Below are 14,902 nucleotides of genomic sequence, written 5' to 3' on the forward strand. Positions count from 1 at the left end.
TGGATAATGGTACTAGGTAGGACCCGTTTCTACTGCATGTACTGGCTTTTTTTGGGACCCTAGTCTATTTGGATGGACACCTTCCTAGGCCTGGATCGAGGGGGGAAGGGCCTTGGACTTCCCACAGGGCAGGGTACCCTACCCTCTCTTAAGGAGGGAGGAGGAAGGAGGAGGGGAAGTGGGAGAACTGGAGGGGAATGGGAGGAGGGGAGGAAGTGTAAATTTTTGAATGGAAAAATAAAAAAAGAAAAAAATCTATATTTTCATTTTCTTGTCTATCAAAGAGAGTTTTCCATTTTATCTTTAACAGTTTTTTATAATTTATTTTATTTTATTAAAAAATGAAGACAAACTATCTTTTTTCATTTTACATACCAATCCCAGTTCCCACTCCCTCCCTTCCTCCCCTCCACCCACCCCCCACCATCCACTCCTCAGAAAGGGTTAAATCACATTGCTTTGGGGAAGCTCCAAGGCCCTCCGTACTGTATCTAGGCTGAGCAAGGTATCCATCCAAAGAGAATAGGATCCCAAACAACCAGTACAAGCAGTAGGGATAAATCCTGATGCCACTGCCAGTGGCCAGCGGTCTGCCCCAGCCACACATCTGTTCCCCACATTCAGAGGGCCTCGTTTGGTCCTACACAAGTGTTAAAACTCGCTCAGGTAAGCAGTGTGTGACCTTGTGCCGTGCTAAAAGCAAAGATAAATTATTCATCATAGTGGTCCTTTGACAAACACTGCTAGCCGGGTGTCCCTTTGGTACTGGACACCGTTAGATCTGAAAGAGGAAATGCCGATGTTAGCAGATGAGGACCACTTGGGGAATTACATGAACCGAATAACTCAGTTCCCATCATTTCTCTGATTTTACTGCCTCACAAAAGTAAAGGGGCTTCAGTTTTGTAATAAAAGTGCCACTAGTTTTAGGAGGATTTGTTTGTAAGATAGAATAACAAAAGGCCAATGGGGAAAAGACACAGTAAGGAAAGGAAAAGAAAGGGAAAAAACCCAAAAGCAACAAGAGACCAGGGCTGTGCTCCCAGAAACTGACTCTTCCTTAAGGAGCATCCCTTAGCATCTAACTGAGTTCCCTTGCCTTACCTGGCAGGTAGTACTTGACTCAGACAGAAAATGGAAGACAAGATTGTTCAGGCTGCAGTTCCATCCATTGAACATATGTCTGGGGCCCCAGCAGCTATACAGCTCTAAAAGAAGTCAGAATTGCCAGCATTGCTATACACTTGACTTGAAAATGTCCTTAGAAAACCTAAGCACCAGGGATGGAGTTATCATTCAACACAGGGGGACAGCTGTTTAATCTGTAACTTGACCCGCTTCAAGAGGGCACGTCTTAACACCTAGTGAAGTCACCAGAGCAAGCAAAATTGACTGTTTAATGATGGATATAATGAAATATGTTTTCTGCTCAGGCGTGGCCTTGAATCCCAGTTCTCAGGAGGGAGAGGCAGGTGGATCTACCCTTGTCTACATAGCCAGGGTTGCATGGCAAGAGTCAAGAAAGAAGAAAGAAAGAAAGAAAGAAAGAAAGAAAGAAAGAAAGAAAGAAAGAAAGAAAGAAAGAAAGAACGGAAGGAAGGAAGGAAGGAAGGAAGGAAGGAAGGAAGGAAGGAAGGAAGGATGGAAAGAAGGAAGGAAGGAAGGAAAGATAGACAAAAAAAAGGAAAAGGTTTCTGAACACATGGCTTCTCTGTGGACCTAATGGCCATTTGAATCTGAGCAACACCAAGTGGGTCCAGTCGACAGGAATTCAGGGATCTAGGGTTCGGATACAGCCTGGAAACCAATGCTTACACTGTGAAGTCGCCTTTGTGACCAAAAGTCACGGGGATGTTCATCTCATATTTCACTGGCTTGCCAATGGCTAACAGCACTGTTCAAAATCAACTATGGAATATTGCAAACAATAGCATAACTGATAGTCATCATGAATAAATATCTAGGAGCATTCAATCCAGTATCTATTTTAATTCTTGGAGGGAGGTATTACGTATGGATATGAAGGTAAAGTTGTCAGATAAAATTTTCTCTCTGTTTGGTAAATGAATTTTCTATTCTAAGAGGCACTTGGAAGGTAGGATTCTCCCTTTTCAGAATTTCAAATGCACCATGTATATAAAAGAACACATTGCAGATGGCATCATGAAGACCAGCTCCCTCTGGCCACAGGATACTTAAGGAAATACCGCCCAGGATACTCAAGTTACCCAACTGGCCTTAGTCACTGCTCCATGGTGGGTCTTCTAGACTTCTAGCCATCTCTTCCAGTGTGACAAGTCATTCCCAAACTGGTCACAGAAAGAGCAGTCATCCCCCTGCCACCTGCTTTGTGTCAGATTCTTGGCTAAGGCTTGGCCAGGCTGCTTTTCTGCTCCATGTGACCAATGGGGCCATATTCTTGGCTGGGCACTGGTGGCTGGAGGCTAGCTACACTAGAAACCTCATGCCTGATGGCTCAGGTCCATCCTCCAAGAAGCTGTGCTTTCTCCTCTGGTGCTTCCCCTCAACACAGATGCTGGCTTTCCTCTTGTCAAAGTAGAAGCTGCCAGCCTATCCCTGAGGTGCTGAAGCAGTGCCGCAGTCCAAGCTAGTGTGTTGGGGTCCAGTCTCGATGGGTTCGTAGTTCCAGGGTAGGAATGTGGGGATCAGAAATGTTAGGCAGAAAAAACAGAGACAGGAAATAGGGACACAGGACAGAGTTGAGAGGGCAACCCAGGGAATACTGAATCCACAAACCGAATCCAAAAGAGGAGGAAGAAGGCAAGACTTCTTTATCAAGATACAAACAAAGAACAACCAAATTAATTACCATCTTAATACCCAAAACACCAAGTGACCACACCCTAGATGCTGTTAGCCACACCTTAAGCCAAACCTTCTGCCAATAATCTCGAAGGAGCAGGAATAGGCTTGAACTCTCTGACCTATAGTCAAGGGGGATTGATTCACTTCTCTGGGTTCCCACACTAGTGTCAGGAGGGGCTGACTGACAGGGCTGAGAAATATTAATCTGGCAAGGAACTGAGACCGGGCATCTAGATGTGGAATTGCTTAAAATAGTTCAGTGAAGTTCAAGAAAGGCTAAAATGAAGCACTGATATTTTAGATGTCTTTGAAGGAATGGACAAGCAGGAAATCTCTTGGTTTACATTTTAACAAGTGTTCACTGTACTGAGTTTGGCTCTCTCTTCAGCAATGGCTCTGCTCCCTACATCAAGAACAGAGGAGAAAAAATACGGAAAGCCTGAAGAAGAGCTTCTTTGCTTTCAGGTTAAGGTCACATGATCTTAACAGTTCATGTGACCCTTGACTTTTGCTAATTCCCACAGTATAGACTGTGAAAGAGCAGGAAAAGAAGAGCTGCTCATTGTATAAGACAGCAGCCCCGAGCAGCGTGAGTGGTGCCTGAGGAAAGTCCTCGTTTGTTGGAAAGTCCAGGATTCTCTGTGAAAGCCCATTGTTCTCCTTGTAAACTAGGGACAAGTCATGTAACTCAAGGAGAACTGAGAAGAAGACTAGTGCCTGGGTATGAATGTCACTTGTGGTCCCAATCCTGTGGAGATAAACTCAGAAGTATCTGGAAGCTCAAGGTCAGCCTAGGTTGACATAGTAAATTCAGTCCATGCTGAGCTATGTGAGACTCTGTCTCAGAAAGGAAAGAGGGGATACACAGATGACAATGATACTCTGGCTTTATGTTCTGGTCTGACTTTTCCCGTGTGCTGCAAACAGCCGTGGCTTGAGTGGCGCTGTGCCCAGAGAGCCCCATGCGCTATAATTCAGCCTTAAGTCTTCCTCTGAGCTTGTCTAGTGTTCTGTGCTTCACTCCTGGAAGCTTCACACTGTAAGGTACATTCCCTTAGCCAAACTCATATTCAGCCTCCAGGGCTCCTCTCCAAAGTCACTCCATCAACAAAGTGTCCACAATGTGTCTTCATTTGATTCATTTCCTTAATAATGAAACGAGCAGAGGGACCCACCTGACTGCTAGGGAAATGGCAGAGAGAAAATGTTCAGCTTCTTTTGCCCAATGAATAAAGTGATCATTTATATTAAAACACTGATTTTTTAATATGATTAGTCAATGATAACTAGCTAATTTTGAGAAATTTTCTAGAATATCGTCTACATTTTTTACAATCTTCATATCTTTCAGAAAGGTCCACCATAAGAATTTTACAAGGACATGTTTCCGTGGTTACTAAACACAGAACAAAATTTTTTTTTTAATGTGTTCAGCCTCTGGATGTACCAAACATTTCTTCTAAGGAGCCTCTCACTGAATCTTCTAAATCAGATAATTTTGTTGTTCAAAGCTGCCAAAAGAAAATCTCTTGCCAGAATGAATGAGATTGGGCAGGCCCAAAGACTCAGGCTTGGCAAAGAATCCAAGAGTGCATTTATAAAAGGTTATAGGCGGTGAACAATTTGCTCCTACAGAATCTGTCCTAAGGGTTAAATGTAGGTTCAGTTATACAATTATTGTGTAGCAATTTGCTTAATCCTGAATTCTCCCATTCCCCTTTGAGACACAAGAGCACAGGGTCTATCTGTCTGACTCCATGTGAGTGGAGTCAGGGCGTGTGTGTTCCAGGACTGCTAAGAGCGTCTAAAGTCTCTTTATGTTGCATTCAAATGAAAGCCGAGCATTCAAGAGGCTGCCTGGCAGGTGTCAGAGGATACTAGAAGAATAGGATTGTAGAGGTTGGGGTCAGTAGCTCAGAAATAGCAACAGAAGTTAAGAACTTATGGAAGCATTGTGGGAGAACAATAAATGAAAAATAAATACAAGGGCAAACTCTAATGAGTTGTGAAAAAGAATATAACAACAACAAAAAGGTCCCAACAAAGAAACAGGAAGAAGGATTTGGACCAATGGGAGGATAAAACAATGAAATAGGCCATCACAGAAAAAGAGTAAACAGGTTGGTTCATACGGGAAAGTCACTATAGTCAATGTTGCTGAGGTCATGGCCCTGCCTTCACTTTGGAACCACTATATATCCCAGTTAGGTTTCTATTTCTGTGATAAACACCATGACCAAAAGCAAGTTGGGAAGGAAAGGGTTTATTTGGCTTACACATTCCTCCATAAAGGGAATTCAGGGGCAGGAACCTGGAGGCAGGATCTGAAGCAGATGCCGTGGGCATGCTGCTTACTGGCTTCCTCCCATGACTTGCCCAGACTGCTTTCTTGCACCACCCAGGATCCCCTGTGCAAGGGTGGCATCACCCCAGAGTGGACTGGACCCTCCCATATCCCTCACTGTTTAAGAAATGCCCTAGAGTCGTGTCTATAGGCCAATCTGATGGAGGCATTTTTTCAGGTGAGGCTCCCCTTCCCAGAAGACTCTTGCTTCATTCTTCCTTTTTACAGGTTGCCAGCTCTCATCCCGTGCCTGTCACTCTGACCGTCTGCTGAAATGAACTCAGAGCCCACTGCCAGCCTCCCCTTTACCACCTAGAGTGCCAATCCTATCTGCTTCAGAAGCCTTCAAGGTCTCAAGTAAGCTACATGCATTCTTGGGAGCGCTTCATGTCTGAGGGACTGACGCCAGCTTTTCAAGCCTGATTTAGTTCTCTGCTTCATCAGGTCGGACAGGCATTCATTACCTGCCCTCCCCAGAGGCTACTATGGTTTCTTGCCTGCTTGGACAATTAAGGTGTGCAACAATGTGGAAGACCAAGTGTTTCATTGGAAACTAGGAAAAAGAGAGACAGAAAACAATGAAAATTCGGCATTTAATAATACTAATATAATTAACATTCTCTGTGTAACCCAGTCTTTTGTTACACTTGGAAATCACTCTGTTAACTAAAGAAAATAAAACATTAAATGCAACAGGCTCTTTTGTCAGCTGTGCAAGTTCTTTAGGCAAAATGGAGATTCACAAAACTGCTTTTCATAAAGTTGGTAACAGCTGTCAAATTTCTATAATTTGCCATAGGAGATGGAGTATTTTCTATTGGAAATTTAATAATTAGATCATTGTACTTCCCAAGCGAGGCTCTCAGTGTTCTGTAGAGTTCATAGAAATATATACATCTATTAGATGTTGAAGGTAGTCACCAAGGGTGGTAACTGCCTAGAAGAAAGAACTTGAATTGTAGTAAAATGTGGGTTTGTTTTCATTTTCACAAAAGAAGGATAACTATCTTTATTAAGCTAATCAATAAACATTTTCTACTGTGGTGATATTTTGTTTGTGATCTAACAAGTAAAGCTTGCCTGAAGATCAGAGTGTAGAGCTAAGCCACTAGAGGCCAGTCCAGGAAATAGTGCAAGCCTTGATGAGTGTATTTACTAGTGATTTGTTAATTGTCAGTTTTAAGCTTTATTGCATCATGATCATAAAAGATACATGAAATCATTTTAAATGTTCTGAATCTATTAATTTATCAACGTATTTTGTTTCCCAGGATGTGGTCTACCAGGGGCTGCTAAGTAGATTGTATATTCTTTGGTGCTTGTGTGGGATATTCTACATATATCTCTTAGGTCCCTTTGATATCATTCAATTCTGATGTTTCTCTGGTTATTTTTTTTTGTTCATATCAGCTGTCTATTGGAGAAAGTATGGTATTTAAATCATACTGCTGAGTTAATCAGCTTTTTAGTTCCAATGATATGCTCTTTATGAAAATGAGTGTCAAAATTTGATGCATGTCTGTCGAGTCTTATGGTGTCTTTTCATTAATCATTGCTTTAGTTTAAATGAAGTGTCTTTCTTCATTTCTTCTTTTTAGCTTTGATTTGAAATTAATTTTGTCTACAGTTAGGATAGTGACCCCTGTCTGCTTCCTGGTCCCATTTGCTTGGAATATTAGTTCCACTCTCTCACTTTTAGGTGGTACTTACCTTTAAATCTAGACTTCTAATTCTTTGACCTCATCTTCAAGTTCTGAAATTCTTTCCTCTAGTTGACCATTTTATTTGTTGGGTTTTCCCTGTGAAGTTTCTAATTGGGTTGTTGAGTTTTTTTTTTAATTCAGTATTTATCTCAGCTTGAGTTGTCTTAGAATTTTTAATCTCCTTACTTAATTTAGTTTTCAAATTCTGGATTTTCTCCATCATTTTATTCAGGTGTGTGCTTGAGTTTTCTTGGCAATACTGAGGCATGCATTGCTATTTTCTCGAAGTTCATTGTGTACTGTTTGTTCCCAACTTCTTTACACATCTTGAATGCTTTGACGAATTTTCAGATTCTTCTTCTAAATCTTCGGACCCGGGATCCATATAAATAATTCTCATTGAGGAGCATCTCACCAAGATTGGGGATTTCAGAGGGAGATACACCATCTTGGACTTTCCTGTATATTTTATTTTATGAGATCTGTGCCTGTGGACTTCTTTCGTTGGCTACATGTCTGATGTGATGCGCTAAGTTGCCTTGGGCTAGGCCAACGTAATCTTTTTAGCAAGGCTTGAGGGTTGGGGATGGCATGAGTAGGTGAGGTTCCGGGAACTCCCCAGGCTGGATACCAGTACAGTGAAATGTCCCCGATAACATGTGGACATTGGATATGGTATACATAGGCTATGTACACCAGGATGAATCAGCCAGTACACAGGATGTGTAACCACAGATATCTCTGAGGACTGAGATGGGTTGAGATGGGCTAAGGTTCAGGAAACTTTCCAGACTACATCTAGGCATAGGCTACATAAGTCTGGCTGTGCCTTTCTGTCAGTTGAATCTGGTGGGGGTGGACTAGGGTCAGGATGGCAAACCAGGCTGGGCTGGCACACAGGGGTGGGACCAAGCTTGGGGACAAGAAACAGTGCTGGTAAGACTGGAAAGACTATAAGTACAAGGAGGATGCTCAACTCTGGCTGTGTCTGGGAACAGGAGGATGGCATAGGTGAATAGGGATATGATAATTCCCTGGCCTGGCACTGGACACGGGATGTCAGATCTATGCAAGGTCTGGGTTTGGTTGTGAAATGATTGGCTGAAGTGAAGGAGGGGAGGGAGAGAATAGGGATCCTACCTGGGTCTGCCTCAATTATGGTGGCTTCAGGGTCCTTGGTAGGAGGTAGAGCTGGGGTGGAGCACAAGTCCCAGGGAAAGGGGGGTGCATTGGACGAGGGGAAGCTGTTTGAGGCAACAGCACGGAAGTAGCGTAATGGGGACAGAGGAGGGGGAGCACAGAGAGGCTACCTCAAGCTGGTTCACAAGTTGTGGCTATGGGATCCTTGCTTGGAATATGGACTAAAATTGATGGGGAGCCTGAAAGTGAGCTACACCTTAATTTTTAAAAATAATCAGTTCTAGGAGTCCAGCCTCCACAATACTGCTTTTTATTTCATTTAATAGATGTGTATATGCCAGAGGTCTCTTGGGTTCTATTTCTACCCTTTCACGTCCCCAGTGTGTGGTATCAAACATCTTCCCTTATGAGATCAAGTGAAATCAGCAAAGCCATTGCCATAGTCCTCGATCTATCTGCCTTTTATTAAACGGCATTTGAAGCCTAAAGTTTTCAGGCAGCAATCTTAATGTCGAATTCAATGGAAGTATTAATATCTCTAGAGAAAGCAATCCTCTGTATCCTCAGATACAAACCACAACAATCCAGGGGTGTATGTTAGAAGCCAGTCCTTTGGTGAGAAGAGAAAATCACCGCTCAACATACTCAAACATTATTAGGCATCTAACAGAACATTTCACAACTATGTCTTCCAGCAGCCACTGTACCAGAGTCTTCTACATTTCTTAGAAAAAAAGGGAGGGGGAGGAAGAAAGCAAGCTTGACTCCCAAAGTACTTAGAGTATGTTATAATTTCAAAAAAAATTCTTGTAAATTTGCCATAGAACCTAAAACAAGCATCTTCTAAATATCAACTTATTTGTTAACTGTTAGAAGTATCTTCTCAGCAGTAACCACAACTTCTAATCCACAGGAGTTGTGTTTGAAGGTGTCCCTGCCTTGACTACCAATGAGTACACCTTCAACACGGGCATGGTACACTGTAGTTAAGTTCTCGGAGTTTACTTTACAGGGGGTTGTAGATCAGGTATTTACATTATATAGTATGACCCATGTCAATAGTAAAATCATACGTGTAAAGTAACAAAGCAATAATTTTGTGGTGGGGAGGTCACCACATGAGGAACTGTTGCAACAGTAGGAAGGCTGAGAACCACTGCCTTACAGCAAGAGAAAGGGCGCAGTAGAATCCCGAGACAAAGAGGATGGAGATATTGGAAATGCGTTACTACTTCTAATAACCATAGCAAGTCTTGGACCTGAGCTCTTACTACTGTGAATGACCCAAAAAAAAAAAAAACAAAGCACCCTGGGGGACCGAACCCAGAAGACCATAACCACACATTGAACACTGACTAAGTTTATCTTAAATTGGCACGATGAGATTTCTCACCACTAGGTGAAAGGGAAATTTGAGATGGACACTAAGTTAAGCTACAGCAAAGAATGCAGTTTATTTCTGAAATGTGGTTTTTGTTGGAGAAGAAATTTGTCTCTTCTCCATATTAACAATTTAGCTAATATATCTTCTTAACCGACGTAAGTTTCTCCAGCAACCAGGCATAGTGGTGCAGACGTGTATTCTCAATATCCTAGAAGCTGAAGCAGGAGGCTTTTGAGGTTTAGGACAGCCTACTGTGGACATTGAGATCTTGCCACGAATCAATCAATGTCATCCAGCCAAATTCAAGCATATAGTCAGTTGTGAGTATGAACTGCCAATCCTGAGCAATTACAATTTCCCCTAGATGAAAGGGAAACATTTATCCAAGGGCTTATTTATCCACAAGGCTCTGAATATCTGAAAAAACAGAGATGAGAATTTTTATGCACTTTCTTATGGACTCTTAGCACCTAGAATAGACACTCCACACTGATGACGAACGGATGAACTAGGGAAGACACACACTAGCAGAATGCTCCTTGGTTAAGATCAGTGATAATGAATCAGTGTGCTCATCACACCATCCTAAGCAGCGCCTTTACTCACTGGAAAGCATGCCTTGAAGAATCAGGACCATGTTAAAAAATAAACCAAAAGTCAGAGGGCTCCTTCTTTCCAGCTCCAAAACCACTTGTTTTCACATCTGAAATTCACATCAGAAAATGGAAATGAAAATTACAATCTTGGGATTTGGGATTGCTAGCCCAATGACACATAAACGGCGCAGCCAGGGACCCGGCACTCCATGTCTTCCCGACAGGATGGCATGGGGCTCGAGCTTCCCACTGTGATTTCTGCATTAAGCAGCACAGCATCACTGCCCAGTGTCACACAGAAAGCACATACTTGCTCTCGATTGGACAGGATTTGCAGGTTGGAGGCTTGAAAGATTTTACTTACTTACATAGTTCCTATTGAAGGGAGCCATCTTAGGGTTGGCAAGAGACTTGGACCTAGAGGGGCTCCCAGGTGCCCAGGGCGATGTCCCCAGTTAGTTCCTGGGTCAGCTGAGGATAGGGAACCTGAAATGACCCTATCCTATAGCCATACTGATGAATATCTTGCATATCACCATAGAACCTTCATCTGGCGATGGATGGAGATAGAGACAGAGACCCACACTGGAGCACCAGACTGAGCTCACAATGTCCCAATGAGGAGCAGAAGGAGGGAGAACATGAGCAAAGAAGTCAGGACCACAAGGGGTGCACCCACCCACGGAGACAGTGGGGCTGATCTATTGGGAGCTCACCAAGGCCAGCTGGACTGTGACTGAAAAAGCATGGGATAAAACCGTACTCTCTGAATATGGCGGACAATGAGGGCTGCTGAGAAGCCAAGGACAATGGCACTGGGTCTTGATCCTACTTCATGTTCTGGCTTTGTGGGAGCCTAGCCAGTTTGGATGTTCACCTTCCTAGACCAGGATGGAGGGGGGAGGACTTTGGACTTTCCACAGGGCAGGGAACCCTGACTGCTCTTCAGACTGGAGAGGGAAGGGGAGAGGAGTAGGGGGAGGGGGAGGGGAGGGGGGAGGCAAATGGGAGGCTGGGAGGAGGCGGAATTTTTTTTCAATAAAAAAAATAATAATAATAAAAAGAAAATAACAGAAGTCATTCTATTTTGAAAGGTAGGAGACATTAACAGAAAGGGTTTCTATGGAAAATAGAAACATACTTCATACTATCGTCCATATTATAACTCCTGTTCCAGAGAACCCCACCCATGAGACTCAAGGAACCTTCCCAAGCACGTAGATATGGAGGAAAACCACCTTTAAAATTCCAAAGTGTCATTTTCATGGGAGCTCATGTTTCCATGGCAACAAACTAATCAGAAGTTGGAGAGCAGCTGTGTAAACTCTGCAGCAGGAGCTGAACATGACAAGGCATCATCACAAATAAGAGACTAGGAGCGCAGGTTTCTCACCTTCGCACACAAAGGTTTCGTCGCGCAAAGACTTGAAGCAGCCTACGGTCCTCCAGAAGGAGGAGGCACAGAACACTGAAGAATATGCGAAGTTGGTCTTCAAAGCAGTTCATTGTTCTAGGTTTCAATGGTATAATTGAGCTCCACTACCACAGGACGTAAATATCAATCACTCCTCCACAACCGCCTTCTCCACTTCCATTGGAAGTCATTAATTAACACATCCTGGAAATCTTTCTTTTATGACTCAGAGTCGAAGGAGAGTCCTAAAAACTATTATTTGCTGAAAGTGCCAGGAAAACCCAACAGCTGTCTTGGCTAGGAGATTAGTAATCTACCCATTTATGGAAAGCCCTAAACAAGTGACACTGTTAAAGCTTGGATTATAATTTTTTTATCAAAAAGTCTGTCTATAATAGAAGCAAAAGTATTACTTCTGTATTCGCGAAATTGTCACTTAAAAATGTATTTCAAAGGTACCACAGCATAAATGCTTCTGTGGGAGTGTCTACAGGAAACCCAAAGAAACATTTCCTTTATAACCAGCTCTTCTGGGAGACGGAAACAGAAATCCAGAATTAAGACTCCCTTGCTTGTATTTAGCAGGCACTGGGCAAACGCAGCTGTGAGATCTTCTTGGCACAAGTTCCTTGCCCAGCTCTTCTTTGGCTTGAGCCTTTTCCTTCGTTGCATTGTCTGTGATGCCCTGCTAAAATCTACCCCTTCTCTCCTCTCAAATTCCATTTCTCCTTGTCATTTCAATTTTTTTTTATTTTGTTTTTGTTTTTCAAGACAGGGTTTCTCTGTAGCTTTGAAGCCTGTCCTGGAACTAGCTTTTGTAGACCAGGCTGGCCTTTAACTCACAGAGATCCGCCTGCCTCTGCCTCCCAAGTGCTGGGATTAAAGGCGTGCACCACTACTGCCCAGCCTCCTTGTCATTTCTAATACCCAACAAAGACCAAGATATAGGCACATCACAGACACATAAACCTTTCACACCTCCATGATAACTACTGTGCATTCTGTGTTTTGTTTATTTGATAAGTGTTTTGGTGCGGGAGAATTATCTGTATCCTGTCAATCATGTTTTAAATTAACGCTGATTGGCCAGGCAAGAAGTATAGGTGGGCCAACCAGATGGGAAGTAGAGGAGGGTTGATGAGAACAGGAGAATTCTGGGAAGGAGGAAGCCTGTTCCTCCCAGTCCTGCCCAGACCACCAAAGAAGCAGGATGTGACCTGAAAAAAGGTACCAAGCCATGTGGCTAACATAGATAAGAATAATGGGTTAATATAAGTGATAAGAGCTAATAAGAAGCTTGAGCTATGTGCCAATCAGTTTATAATCTTATGGAGACCTCTGTGTGATTTTCTTTAGGACTTGCCAGCTGTGGGAACTGGACAGGATGGGAAACCCCCAAAAAGCAAGCCCTCATGTCACAGTGTGTTTCTTTCCCTTTTTGTTCTTGCTTGTTTAATATAGATGGCTGTTTTGCCTACATTTATATCTGTACCTGTGCCCATAGAGGCTGGGAAAGAGCATTGGATCCCCTAGAATGACAGTTTGAGATTGTGAGCTACCATCTGGGTGCTGGGAATTGAACCCCGGTCCTCTGGAAGACCGTCCAGTGCTCTTACTGCTGAGCCTACTCTCGAGCCCCTAAAACCTTTATCATTTGGGTGATTTGCAAGGTACTTAAATTGTTACTGTGGAGCTTTGTGGCCTGCCGTTCCTGTGAGTTCCTTACATATCGAATGTTCTTAAGTCTAAAGATACCATCTGTCTCTTAACAATGTGGCTCTGTCCCCATCTTCATTCCACTATGTAGCATTTGAGCCATATTTGAATGTCAGTAAAATCAAACTGCCACTTTTAATAAACTGAAACTCAGCAGGTTAGACTCCTGTGAAACATACGGCTGTCTGCAGTTTTTAATCTATTCTTTATGATATAGATAGACTTATATCACTTACATTTTACGGTTCAGGACTAAGTGTGTCCTGAAGTAGTCAAGGAAACTTAGAATATTTGGTATGCTCTAAAACACTGTCTAAATTCAATTGGCAGTTGTATGATTTTTATAATCCTGCATGGCACCGCTACATTTTAAAATGTCCAAACAAGTTTCTAGCATAATGTCACTATAAAAATTACCATTATTTGACTATTTGCCAAATTATTTAGTTAAATGCGGTGCAATAATACTAAACGCTATCATAAGCTGCTGGGGTGGGTATTACCAGCTATACTAAAACGTGGGATGGCATCCTAGGGCACAAAACCTATAAGATACAGGTGATGCTCAATCTTGCTTGTCAATTTGACATTCCCAATGAAGAATGAACTTAGATTGAGGGTTTTCTCCCAGCAGCTTGGCCTGTGGGCATCTTTGTGGAGCATTTCCTTTTGCAAATTGAAGTGGGAGGGCCCAGACATTGGGTGCTACCTTCAGACAGAGGGCCCTGGATTGTGTAAGAAAGTTAGCTAGGCAAAAGCCTGTAAGCAGATTTTCTCATGGTTTCTGGCTCTCTGCTCCTGCTTGATTACCTTCAATACAGGGCTGCAATCACAAAATCTCTTTTCTTCCTAAATTGCTTTTTGTTATGGTACTTATCATAACAATAGAAAAGCAAACTAGAACAGTGTGGAACCACACATCAAACAAAGCCCAGATTTCCTACGCTTACTTTGTCAAAGGAATAGTTCATATTTCCTTGCTCTGCACTTACCTGAAGAGATCTTTATAAACCACAAATATACTGTGAATTATTCCCATTGTAGCACATAGAGCCTTAAATTTCTCTTGTTCTATACCCTAGCCTATCATAAACACTCTTTTAACAAAAGAATGTTGTTTCCACTCCACCTCTGAGGTTTTCTCTCTCATTGCAGTTGCTTTTCCAGTAATAACCCACGTCTTACCTAGCTAGTTTCCATCTATAAGTCTTCCTGGAAATGCCCTTGCTATTGAAAGCTGACGAGATATACAAGAATGGTAACTATTTAGGGAAAGGGAGTACGCTGAATCACCCAGTTCACAACAGAACTGTTACCATCTGAATGGAAGAAGGAAGTGATGAAGAAACACTAAAAACCATGTCCCAAAAGAAACTTCTGGAAGTTAATATGCCCATGAAACATTACTGATTTTGTTTATTTCCCTTTTGACATAGGCTCTTGCATAAACCAAGCTCATCTGGAACTTGCTAGCTAGCCAAGGAGGACCTTGAACTTCCTATCCTTCTGCCTTAACTTTATAATTGTGTAAATAATTGTCGGCCCTACCGTGCCCAGCTCAGTGAATTTTTAGGAAAGATACGTTTGTCAAAGTGTAAAGTTATTGTTGAAACAGAAAACAAAATTCAACAAGGACTTCATAACAATACCCGTGGTACTTATTATAACTAAATATCACATAATTGAACTCTAAAATAAAATAAAGGAATAAGAAAGGAATTCTCTGAGAATAAGATTTGCCAGTTTTGTAAAATATAGTATTGTATAGGTTATCAATCA

The sequence above is a fragment of the Microtus pennsylvanicus genome, chromosome 2 (genome assembly GCF_037038515.1).
Source record: "Microtus pennsylvanicus isolate mMicPen1 chromosome 2, mMicPen1.hap1, whole genome shotgun sequence".
Taxonomy (NCBI): Eukaryota; Metazoa; Chordata; class Mammalia; order Rodentia; family Cricetidae; genus Microtus; species Microtus pennsylvanicus.